Source organism: Dasypus novemcinctus, chromosome X, assembly GCF_030445035.2.
Source record: "Dasypus novemcinctus isolate mDasNov1 chromosome X, mDasNov1.1.hap2, whole genome shotgun sequence".
NCBI lineage: Eukaryota > Metazoa > Chordata > Mammalia > Cingulata > Dasypodidae > Dasypus > Dasypus novemcinctus.
The window spans coordinates 157,862,007-157,874,948 of record NC_080704.1 but is presented as its reverse complement, the minus strand read 5'-3'; the positions used below and the strand labels follow the sequence as shown (position 1 = coordinate 157,874,948).

At 43.9% G+C, this 12,942-nt stretch overlaps 1 pseudogene; it reads left to right on the top strand.

Annotated features, from left to right (window-relative positions):
- LOC111764274 (serine-threonine kinase receptor-associated protein-like) overlaps positions 1-8,246 on the top strand; it is a 115,244-nt pseudogene extending 106,998 nt beyond the window's left edge.
- Positions 8,247-12,942: the final 4,696 nt, after the last annotated feature.

The window sequence follows — 12,942 nt, the reverse complement described above, 5'->3', positions numbered from 1 at the left end:
CTTGGGCCATTGTCAATGGTCTGGCCATTTGGTCCAACCAATGACAATAACAATTCCTTATCAGAGGTTGCCCCTTTGGATAAAGAACCCTGGGAATCTCTTGCCTCACAGATACCCAAATTATAAATCAAAATCACATGTCTGGGAGCAGATGTAGCTCAAGCAGTTGAGCACCTGCTTCCAAATGTGAGGTTCTGGATTTGTTCCCCCATGCCTCCTAAAAACAAAAAGAACAAACAGCAAGAAAAACACATGGAAAAAAAAAACAGAGAGCCTACACAATGGGAGAAAATATTTGGTAACCATATATCGGATAGGAGACTTATAACCTGCATATATAAAGAAATCCTATATCTTGAAAATAAAAAGATAAACAACCCATTTGAAAAATGGGAAAAGGATTTAAACAGACACTTCCCCAAAGAAGAAATACAAATGGCTAAAAAGCACATGAAAAAAATGCCCCAAATCTCTAGCTATCAGAGAAATGCAAATCAAAACCACAATGAGATACCATCTCACTCCATAAGATTGGCAACTCTGAAAAAAACAGAAGTCTACAAATGCTGGAGAGGATATGAAGAAATGGGAACAGTACATCCATTACTGGTGGGAATGCAGAAGGACCCAACCTTTCTGTAGGACAGTTTGGCGGTTTCTCAAAAAACTAACCATAGATTTGCCATATGACCCAGCAATACCTCTGCTGGGTATATACCCAGCAGAACTGAAGGCAGGGACACAAACCGATATATGCACAACCAATGTTCATAGCAGCATTGTTCACTATCGCCAAAAGTTGGAATCGACCCAAATGCCCATCAACAGATGAGTGAATCAATAAAATGTGGTATATACATACAATGGAATACTACTCGGCTTTAAGAACAAATACACTACAAACACACATGATAACATGGATGAATCTTGAGAACCTTATGTTGAGTGAAGCAACCCAGGCATTGAAGGACAAATACTACATGACCTCAATGACATGAAATAAGTAAAACAAGATGCCTCAGAGAGCTAGAGCCTGGATGATAGGCTTACAGGAAATTGGGGGGTAGAGGAAGGATGTAAGCTGACATCTACATGGGTGAAATCTATTATAAGCTGGAGGTAAGTATTTGTACAAGGAAGTAATAAAATGGGGGCATAGGGTTACCTTTGGGTGGGGCTTTGCAGGCTTGAGGGGGGCTAGGGATGGGAGGATGGGTAATATTGCCCAAGAAATTGGGGGAGGGTGGGGCAACATACAAACATAGGAGATTGTCAGGTATTTGGTTGAGACTATAATGCTGAGAAAACCTTTTCAAAAATATAATAAGGAAAGTTACCTGTTTAAGATGCTTAGAGGGGATAATCTGATGAAGGGCAGGCTCCTAGGGAATATGTGAATGCTCATTTTGCCATAGTGGGTTATATCATGGGATAGAGAACCATATAATGAGGGTGAAGCTATACCCACATCCTGGGGAGGACTGATGCCATCAAATAGAGGGAACTGTATCTCTCAAGAGAAATGGTGTCTCCCAGTGCATTAGGGCAGTTGAGCATGTCAAGCCCTCACCACTGTTGCAACTATCTCTGAACATGGCCCTTCAAGCAATGAAGATTGACTGTCACTATGGGCCCTAAGGGGAGGGGGAAAGAGGCATTGAATAGGTGTAACCAATGTAACTGTGTGGGCAATAGAAGTGTTTCACAAGAGTACGCAAGGATGGATATAAGACACGTAAAATTACAACAAAAATATATAGGGGCTGATAGGCTAAAATGTAAATCATAATGTAAAACATAAGACAACTAAAAATTTAGAAAATTGTGTAGTCTAAAATATAAACCACAATGTAAACACAAATGTTACCTTGTTTGAAAGTTATTGCCTCAATATCTGTACATCAGTTTCAGTAAATATAGTATGAATATGTAAAAAGGTTATTGCTGTGGAAGGGAAAAGGTTTTATGTTGGATATGTGGGAGTACTGTATATTGTATATATGAATTACTGTGATCTAAGACTCTTGTGAAGATAAGCTTAATAATTAGAGAAAAGAAAGGAAAAAGATAGGACATATACAATTTTTTGATACCCGAATTTACTTTTACCGTAATTTTTCCAAATTAATAAGTATTCTATATCTAACCTTTAAACTCATCGCTATATTCCATTTTACTATTAAGGGAACCTGGTAATATATTGGGCTTCACTTTTCAGGAAGTTTTGGATCACAGAGAGTTTCAACAATGGCAGTGGAGGAATACTGGAGTGGGATGTTAATGACAGGGGACACATGGTTGGCAGGGAATTCTACAGGGCATATATCCAGAGTACATAAAAATGTTTGGATATTTTCATAGTGGATACAAGTAAAAACAACAACTGAGGGAGTGCTGAGTTCCTAGCCAAGGGAGCTCTATCACAGTCCCTAAAGGAACAGCAACAATCCCCCAAGTGCAACAGCAAAGACCAAAAAAGAATGAAGGTCCAACAATGAGCCCTTGATACTAATGACTATGCTTGTGGGCCTGTGCACCTGAAATAAGAATAAGACCTAGAGCTGCAGGGTGCCTAAGAATTACCTCCTGAGAGCCTCCGTGTTGCTCAAATGTGGCCAGTCTCAAATCCCAACTCAGCATGTAAATGTGTTGCCTTCCCCCCAATGTGGGACATGACTCCCTGGGATGAGCCTCCCTGGTGCCAAGGGATTACTACCAAGTCCCAGCTGATGATGTAACTAGAAAATGACCTTGAATAAAAGGGTCAACTCGGACCAGCAGAATATCTCAGTCTACAATTAATACCAGGAGTTAAAAACGCTTTTTGATCTGAATCAAGGGGGAAATGGAAAGGACAAACGAGTTTATATGGCTATGAGTCACCAAAAAAAAAGCTGGGAGGTTATCAGAGGGGATGCCCTTATGCACACCTCAGCAGAGTCCCAGAGACAGATAAAGTAGATACAACCCTGGGTATTGGTTCTTCTGAGGGCTACAGAGACCCACAGGTTCTATGGTCGTGGCAGATGGAGTTCTGGGCCATGTCAGTTGGCCCTTCTTTGGAGTTTGTGCTTCTGTGTGATGGAGCTGGACTCTGATGTGATCTTTTTTCACAAACCTCTCCTGTTACTTTTCACAGAACTGTAGTTGGTGCTGGTGTTTAATATATATCCAAGGGTCTGAATCTCTGGACTGACCATATTGATAGCCAGGTCCTTAGCCTCAACAGACTTCAGCTCCTACACTCTGGTTTATTGGACTTACCCCACTCAGCTAACATGGAGTTGAAGAAGGTCAACCAATACACCATGAAGCCAAGAGTGCCTACAACTGAAAGCAGGAGGAGTGCATCCAGCATCCATGTGGAATCTAAGTCCCCTCTTGATATAGATGTGGAGGGGACACAACCATTTCAAGGTCCACAGGATGGAGGAATAGAATATGCATTAGAGTGGACTTACTGATATTCTATTCATGAACTATTGTGGTTAGTAATTGAAGAAAATGTGGCATTGGAGTGGAGAAAGTGGCCATGGTGGCTGCTGGGTGTGGGGAATGGGAGAAAGAGATGAGATGCGGAGGCGTTTTCGGGACTTGGAGTTGTCCTGGGTGGTGCTGCAGGGACAGTTACCGGACATTGTATGTCTTCCCATGGCCCACTGGATGGACCGTGGAAGAGTGTGGGCTATGATGTGGACCATTGTTCATGAGGTGCAGCGGTGCTCAGAGATGTATTCACCAAATGCAATGAATGTCTCATGATGATGGAGGAAGTTGTTGCCATGGGGGGAGGAGTGGAGTGAGGGGGTTGGGGGGTATATGGTGACCTCATATTTTTAATGTAATATTAAATAAATAAATAAAGACAATAAAATATAAAACCCTCTATGAGAATTTAAAAAAAAAACTCAGGGGAGCCAATGTGGCTCAGTGGCTGAGTGCTGGCTTCCCACATCCAAGGTCCTGGGTTCAGTTCCCAGCCCTGGTACCTAAGAAAAGAAGCTCACATGTCTCTGCACATACTAAAAAAACCACTAAACTCTCACCAAGACACTCTTCCACTTCAGAGTTCCAGACATCATTGTTAGTGATCAAGGCCCTCCTTTCACTTCTCAGAATACATAATGTTGGACTCTTGTACAAAGTATTCAATGGGACCTTCACCTCTCTTACAATCATGCTGCAGGCCTCATAGACACCCAGCCATAATGGCTTACTTAAGTTCAAATTCAATTAAATGAAACATGGCACATTTCAGTCATCATCAAACATCAGGTGTGAATTTTAATAAAGTGTCTGACCACATTTATGATGTCTGACCACTGAAAGATTTCAAGCCCTACCACTCCCCCTTTCCCTTTTGCCCCAAATTGGAGCAAGCCCATGAGAAAACCCTGGGGGTCCCTCCCGCTAGGCATGGGCAGAGAAATTCAAACTATGCAAACCTCAGCCTACACTTGGGAACACTTACCTTGACCCCATTACCTAACCACAATAAAACCAATGCCTTTTGCCCCTTCCAAATGGACAGGCTTGTGTGCCTGCCCTGCTCTTCCCAGAAAGCTTCATGGTCTGAGTATTAAATCTTTTCATATCTTCTTGGTGCACGCATGTCTTCATCAGTCTCAACATCCAAACCAATTTGGAGGCAAGGGTTGACCCCAGCTTCGGCAGAGCAACTATAAGACAGAGATTCTATCAATTAATAACTGATATAAAACGTACCATCACATTTCTAATGAAAGCCAACCCTGCCTCCAGAAGGAATTGATTTTCAGTTACAAAATGAGATTTTCTCAATAGTATTAGTGAGGGAAGAAGACATTTTAGAAGCTTACATAACATGTCACATACCTACCCCACTCCCACTTAGCTACAGATTAAATTCCTCTTAAATATATTTGCAAAAGCTGACTTTTCCAGTCAGGCAGAGAAGAATGCAACATTCAAAGTCGTCATCTATACAGAAATCTTGATAAGAGTTTTAAAGGACTGCAATGTCAGGGCTACCCTGACATTGTTAATCACTGAAAAAAGGAGTTAGGAATCGCCTGAGAAAGCTTTGTTAATACAGTAATCATCACACATTTGGCAAAAAAAAAAAAAAGAAGCAGCAGTAGGACTGAAGTCCTGAGTAGGTTTTACGGGAAATAAAGGTCTGTAAGAGGTTTTATACTGACAAATGCCATACCATCCCAAACTGCTTGTTGCATTTTTTAAAAAAAGTTTTTATGTTGAAATAATTTCACATTTACAGGACAGTTGCAAAAATAATACAAACCCCATATAGAGAACTCCGAATACCCCCCACCTAGATACCCAGATCCACCTACATTTAACATTTTGTCACATTTACTGTATAATTCTACCTATCCATCTGTCCTTCAATCTATTTATCAATTTTCTAAACATGTGAGAGTAGGTTGTATATGTCATGCTCCTTGAAAATTTAGTACTTTCTTGTACCTTTCTTAAGAACATGGATATTCACTTATGTAACCACGTTAAGTACATCAAGTTCGCAAAATTTAACATTGATATTTTAAAAAGGCTGTTTGCCCACTGAGTGGACTGGGGGAGAATGAGGGCTATGATGTGGACCATTGACCATGAGGTGCAGTGGTGCTCAGAGATGTATTCACCAAATGCAATGAATGTCTCATGATGACGGAGGAGATTGTTGCTATCGGGGGAGGAGTGGGGTGAGGGGGTGGGGTGGTATATGGGAACCTCATATTTTTTAATGTAATATTAAATAAATAAATAAAGACAAAAAATGGCAAAAAAAAGCCTGTTTGTCACTTTTTAAAAAGTAAAATCTTCCTGGTGACCAGGTATTTTATATATGTCTATAAATTACCATTTGAAAAGGGTTCTTCAACATAAAATCCATCCCAGGGCTGCTAATACTGTTCAGAAAAGGGGGTCTTTGATACTGGAAATCTCTTTTCTCAGTCTAATCCTGCACAGGAGACATCGGTTTTGGCTACTAGAAAGAAAAAAAAAAAAACACAGCAAGGAGAAATCTGTATTATGCAAGAAGGTGAAGCGGAAAGGCGCCTCCAGAGGCATCAACTGCATCGCCCGCCCATCAACAGGGTTGCACTCCCAGGCAGGGCTCTGTGCAATACTGTATTTGCACAGAATGAGATTTCATTTCTCCGTTTGCAAAACCCCAATCACAGCCCTCACTCGCAGGCTCGCTGCATTCTTTCTCGGTCTAACTTCAATTCTTCTTTCCCTGGTTCCAGTGCCGCTCATTATTTTGAAGATGGTTCTTCTTATACCTTATTGGTGCGCTTGATGACAGTCCACATCCTGTCAGCTTTGGGATAAGTCCTCAGCTCTTTAATCCAGCCTTGTCCCTTGTTTTACAAACTCAGAAATATGTCCATTCAACCACAACACTCAGCGTGGTGTTAGCGCCCTGAAACCTGAATCCTCCTGTCTCTCTTAGGAATCACAGCACTCCACTATACCTACATGAAAGGAATTCTAGTGGACAGGCTTCTTGCTCCCTCACTGATGCTCTGACACACATGCACATACACACGCACATACTCACAAGTACTCTGAGTGTTCTCAGGATCCACAATCTCAACCCAGCAGAAAGGAACAATAGCTTGAACAACTCTTGCCATGAGCCGCATACTTGATGAACCTCTCTGGTTCTCACTCAGCCCTAAGGTTGTCGATCCCCTTTTCCATGAAAAAACTGAGGCTCAGAGTCAGAGGAGAAGCACTTGCTTCCAACCTTTAACTCCTCGGTGCCCCCAGTGGTCCCAGGCTGATCCAGCTTCCTGCAGCAGACCTGGAGCCAGGCCATTCCCTTCCTCCCTCCCACCTTGAAAAGTGCACAGTGGCACCGTGAAAATACTCAGTAGTCCTTTCTGGGAGCCCGGTTTCAGGTCTACCTACCAACCAATCTTCCGGGAAGATCACATAAATAAAACAAGCACCAACCATGCAGAATTTGACCTCTTAAGCCAGCTGTCTCCTTCTCTTCGAGCCCTGCTGGCCGCCTTCTAAGCCAGAGAGAGGTATGTGAGCCTCTGCTAAGTCCTGGGCAGTGGAAATCTTCTTGTTGTTTGATCTGGGAGTTCCTCCCGGTTTCTTCCCTTTCATGAAGTTTGCACTGTTGTAGAGGGAAGCAAGTATTTGAAAACTGCCAGAAGAAATCAAGTTTGAACTTTCAATTTTGCACATATGGAAGAGTAAAATTTAAAAATTAGAGCATATATAGGCACAAAAGAAAAGAGAGAAGCAAACACACGTTTAAGGAGACCCACCTAATGCAGATGCTTCTGTAAGCATTGGGTTGGTGGAAATGGTGACATGCAATTGTTTCTTACTACTGTATTTCCCTTATCATTTTTTCTCTGCTCCTTCTTAGGGATCTGCCTTTCACCAAGAACACATTTGGAGATGAGTCCTGAATTAGAATGCTTTGCTTGTGATAAGCCTGTACTGCCGAGTTGATATAAAAGATCGGGGGGGTGGGGAGAGCAAGGGACAACCAAGTAAGAGAAGATAATACCATGACTGAGACAATAATAATATTTTTTATTAGGGTTAAAAACATTTTAACCTTTGAAAGTATGAATGCACATCCTTGGAGGCCCTGCTACTCAGTAATACAACTCATTACAAGGAAACTGAGAGAAATCTCGGTGTCATTAAGAACAGGGCGCAGGGGGGAAATGAAGGCCGATGTTACAAGTCCCATGGCCAAATCCAGAAGTGAATGATAATTAGATTGCCGTTTAAAATTCGCAGGCGATCCAGACACACATTTTGGATCCCATCCACATACGCTGAAGGAAGAGATAGGCAATGCCTGGAATGTTTTCTTTCAAAAGTATTAATGATGCACTATAAATTTAGTCCACATATCAATGATAATTCAGTCCTCATTAAGCGCCGGTGCTGATAGCAACCCACATTTCCGCACAGCAGGCCCTTGCAAATTTATTTTCCCTTTGTTAAATCCAGTTTGTTTTAATAGTTTGCCGAGCAATAGACAGAAGGCGCGCAAGGTGGCCGTCGGTTTCTACGTCTGATCAAATACCCGGTTCTCTAAACGGCAGCACCCGCGCTTGTTTGGACTCGCGGGCATCTACCTGACTTCCCAAGAGGTAGTGGGGTTGCGGGTAACCCGTTTAGTTACGAATGTGGGCTGCCAGCGAGATAAGCCCCACTTGCTGCAAACGAAAATGGTGGTGAGGGCAGCGGATAGCAGTCGCTAGGGCGCAGAGAGATGTGGACTGGCAGTGGCACTGTCTAAAAGGACCGGCTCCCTTGTTTCCGTTAGGGCGCGGGGTGACCTTGGTACTGGAGGGGCAAGCCTAGCAAAGTCAAGAGGGACAAGGAGAAAATGGAGCGCCAGGCCGCTTGAAACCTGAAGCCGCGTCCATGCAGGCTGCCCTGAGCCGGGGCCTCCTGCGAACGTCCAGAGAGCGATCCCTTAGGCAGGTGCAGTTTTGCTAAAGAAATAAAAGACACGAAGCGCCCCCCTCCCGGGTCTGCGTCCTGTGGGCCCAGGGGGGTCGAGCACACCCCAGGGTGGAGGTAGGGGTGCCCAGCCGTTCAAAGGGGTCGTGGCAGCCACCCTTGTTGACACCGGCCGGGTAGGGGCGCGGGCAGCGGTGCAGTGATAGCTCATGGGCACCAGAGGGCGCCGTGCACACAGCTTGCTTTCGACGAGAGCCCGGCGAGGGTGGGGCGGCGGGGGCTTTCCGGTGGGTGGGGACTGGAGCGCGTCTCCACCTGCCCACCCAGACCACCGCTCATCGCCGGCACCGCCCACCGGCCTCCCAGTGCAGCCCACTGGCCTGCGCTTCTCAGGAACATCCGACAAGATATTCTGGATGGCAACCCAGTAAAACGCAAATGAAGGAGGGGGAAGCATCCATTACACCCACGGGAGCTCAAACAAATGTCATTTTTAAGTTTCTAAGGATGAGCAATTGCCGTCATGTCGTATCCTGCAGCAACTCACAGTCCCCCAGATCTAGCTTTGGCCCGATGTATGCCTGGCCTCGGTCCTCATAGATGCGGAGATCCCACACACCAAGGGGGCCTTCCTGTGTAGGATACGACAGAACTTTTATCATAATCATCAAAATAGCACCTATTTGCCGGGTGCTGTGCAAGCACTTTCACACTGATTGTCTTATTTACTCCTCAAGCCATCCCATGAATCATTTTTAGCCCCACTTTACAGGTGGAGAAACTGCGGTTACAGGGACTGCAGGTGGAGACTCAGAGCCCATGTATTCTTATTGCCCACACATTTCTAATAGGTTGGCCAGGCACGATTTCTTTTTCTGGAAACTGTTGTCCAGATGGTCATTTAGCCCATCATTTATTATAAAAATTGCATGCTTCCCAGCCTGTGCCTCAGGGTCTCCTTAGGACCCTGCCTTATGAATGGAACCCACAGTGGTATTGTGCCAGGCTCTGACATATGGGCCCTTGGTAAGGACAGATGAACTTTCTGGATTAGTTTCATGGGGACACTACCCCTGAATCTTAGTGAGGGGCTGATATTTAGGTTACTCTTTTGGGCTTGGACATACACAGCATTTGCCAATATATGGGCACATCCAATGAGAGAGATTGACATGCCAGTGATATTCAGTTTGGTCTCTGTTCATTTTCTGTTCTCCCAAGCATGGCAGTTATCTTGTCAATTGTGCCCAATGATTGTTTTGTCAGCATCCTCTCTAGACTATACTATACCTGAAGAGGCTCTTCGCTTTGACTTTTGGGGACAATGCCTGATCCCTCTGCAGTCTCCTTGGTTTCCCTTGATTTCTAGCTTGCCTCTGCCTTGCCACTTTTGGAGAGGGTCTTTGTTCCCTTTGCTGGGACTATCTTTCCATTTGGAGAAAGGGTTTTTTTCACACTGCTCATCTATCTGACTTGGTTACTTAGTTGCTTAAAAATGGTTCTTTCCAAGTCTCTGGTATTTGGGATTCTTGGTACACCTTACCCTGGATTTCCAATAAGATGTTTTAAAAACTGTCTACAGGTCTCCTATGGTTACTGAGTTATTTAACTCTTTCTTTCAAACATTTTCCTAACTAATGCTCATATTTGGTCAGAGTTCCCTCCCCTAGAATGAAATAAATAAGTGTGTGTGTGGGGGGGGGGGTGTTCTTTTGCTTTCTCTCTTGCACTGGATTGCTGGCTCTGCTTATGCTAATGTTAGCATTTTAGAAGGCTTTACTCACAATTATCTGATGAGTAGCTATTGCTAATGATAGGCTTCCATCTTCCACAGGAGCCCAGGGTGCAAGGAGAGGACAAATGAAGCCAACGAATGCTATATAGCCAAATGTGAGATCAAAGAATCTGTATTCCAGCCTGTCTCAGCCACAGATTCCATGTATGAGAGTAAATAGGCCATTTCCCTTCTCTGGGCTCAGGTTCCTCATTTTAATGGGGAGGGCAGGGCTTCATAAATGTAGTCCCACTGGTTCTGTTTTCATCACCACCTTTTCAATGTGCGTGATGTTCATGGGTAAAGATTTAGATTCAGATTGACTCAGTCCTTGAAATGATTTATGGACCCCTTCAATATCTGAGCCCTGGCGTCTGGATTCAGGTCTGGGTTGGTGGCTGGTACTGGGCTGTCTGGCTGTGGAGAAAGAGGGCTCTATTTTGAGTGTCACCAAACCTGGCCCAGTCCTCTGACCTTTTCCACAATGGGCCAAAGGGCACTGCTGACCAAGCCCAGTGTTTATTGAAAACAGTGATTCTTAACAGTTTCTAAAATTAGAGACCCCTTTGAGAAGCTAGAGAAAAGCTAGGGACCCTGTTCCCACAATAGTGTGTTAGTGCACACACACATACACACACACAAACCCAGCCTCAGGGGACTCATAGACCTATAAAGACAATCCATAGAGTCTGCAGTCTAGGAGTTAATAACTCCTGCTCTAGAAGGTGGCTCCTGTCCTGCACTGAGCTCTGTGTTCTCCCTTGAAGCTTAGTTGTGCTTTGACTTCAGGGACTGGAACCAGTGTGGGTGATGAACAAACCACCAGAATTGGTCCAGAGGCTTGATTGTACCTGGAAGGGGTAATTGCCCCTTGGACATGATTCTATAACTTAGAAGTTGTGCTAAGTCCTGCCAATGATAAAAAGGAGAGGAAATGAGGACTGAGTGGGCAGATTCTCACAGCATCTCAGGTCATAAAGCTTTATTGGGTGAGAGGGTTGTCAGTGGAAGAAGATAGCTGAGAATTGTTTCTTTGATTGGTAAACAGGGAGGAGAATCCATTGATTTCTGTTATGCTAGCCAAAATCTATGAAAAACAGAAAAGCAAAGAGTAAGATAAAGGCTCAATTGTAGATGTATATTCAGATGCAATGTGGTCATTGGGGTTGAGGTGAAGGAGTAGTCGGGGAAATGAGTAGATTTAGAAAGCCAATGACCTAAAAAAAGAAATGAGCCTAAAGAAAAGTTCATGGTAGAGGAGGAAGAATGTTCTAAGAAAGAATTCCTCTCTCCCTGATATCTTACTTCTTGATGGAGATAAAAATGATTTCCTTTAGGAGAGCTTGCTCATCTGTGCCATGGAGCTGTGGGAAAATGTGAAAGGGATGTTGGGATCCAGAGACTGGAGATTAAAGGAAGTAAAGCGAAGAGCATCAAGGTGTTTCTTAGTGTAGGCAGATCTCTTTAATATATCTGGACTTGGTCCATTTTGAAGCAGAATGTCCTTTCCAAAGGCTGAGCTGGGTTAACTGCTGGTTCTACACACCTACCATGATGAATGATTACAGAGAATAACTGCCTAAGATACAGAGCACGTGAAAAATTTTTTGTTAGTCTAGTACCAACAGAGAAAAACTCCTTTGGAGCCAAGATACAAAGAGAAAAGGGGTCAGCTAATTGGAGTTAATTATGTCAGCCTTGGGCATCTGCTTGGCATCATGAATTTACCATTGGCATTGACCCAGCCAAAGAGCTGGAGTGTAACAGCGGCAAGAGGAGAGTCCTACTTTTTCTGCGATGTGTTCAAGTGGGACAAGCCAATGGGGCTTGGAGGCTGAATAGTTTTCTTTGCTCAAATGTAGCACTCTCCCTGCCTAAGGCAACATGCCATTTTTGTGGGTGGTTGCAGATGTGCTCATGGGGTAATAATCAGGAAACTGTTTATAATCAACTGCTTTGGAGGTGGCGGGAGTGAAGTGTTGCTAATGAACCACTCACCATCACTTACTTGCCCCACCACAAGTAGGCAGAGACAGGCTTGGCCCCCAGAAGTTTCTTTCTTTCTTTAGTGCCAGGCCTGCTGAAGTAGTGAACTTTCTAGGTAGTGGGTAGATCCCTGTGTTCATTTAATCCACACTTAGGTCCACAGGCCCGTCAGATGAGTTTAGCTTGCTTTTTAACCTTTGCTAGACTGGGGAAACTTTTTGTCACTTTTGCTAGTTCTTATATGGTAGACAATGCACTGAGTCTCAGACTCAGGTGCTGGAGCCATGTCCAGCAGAGGCAATTACAGAAATCAAACAGCTCGTTTTATGTTCTACTTGTAGTGGGAATGGGGGTTATATTGGACATGCTACTGCCTGCCATGTTCAGTGTTCTCTTCTAGTTGAAACAGCCTATTCCACAGTCTCCTGCTCAGGAACCAAGGGCCATATCATTGTGTGTGTATGTGTGTGTATGTTTGTATATTTTGATGTGAGCTGGTTGGGCCAGGAATGGCCACCTGACCCAGGAGTCTCCTTATTTAGGCTGGCATCAAAGGATTTGCCTAAGCGTGGGCATGTAAACTTTCTCTCTCTAGTATTTGGATTAAAGGATGTCAAGAACTTTGGTCAGTTGGTCATGAGAGGATAGTAAACAAAAGATGCAGAGACACCATGAGAGATGATGTAGCACATGAGAGAGAGAAATGGTGAGAATAACTGATCCCCAGAGAA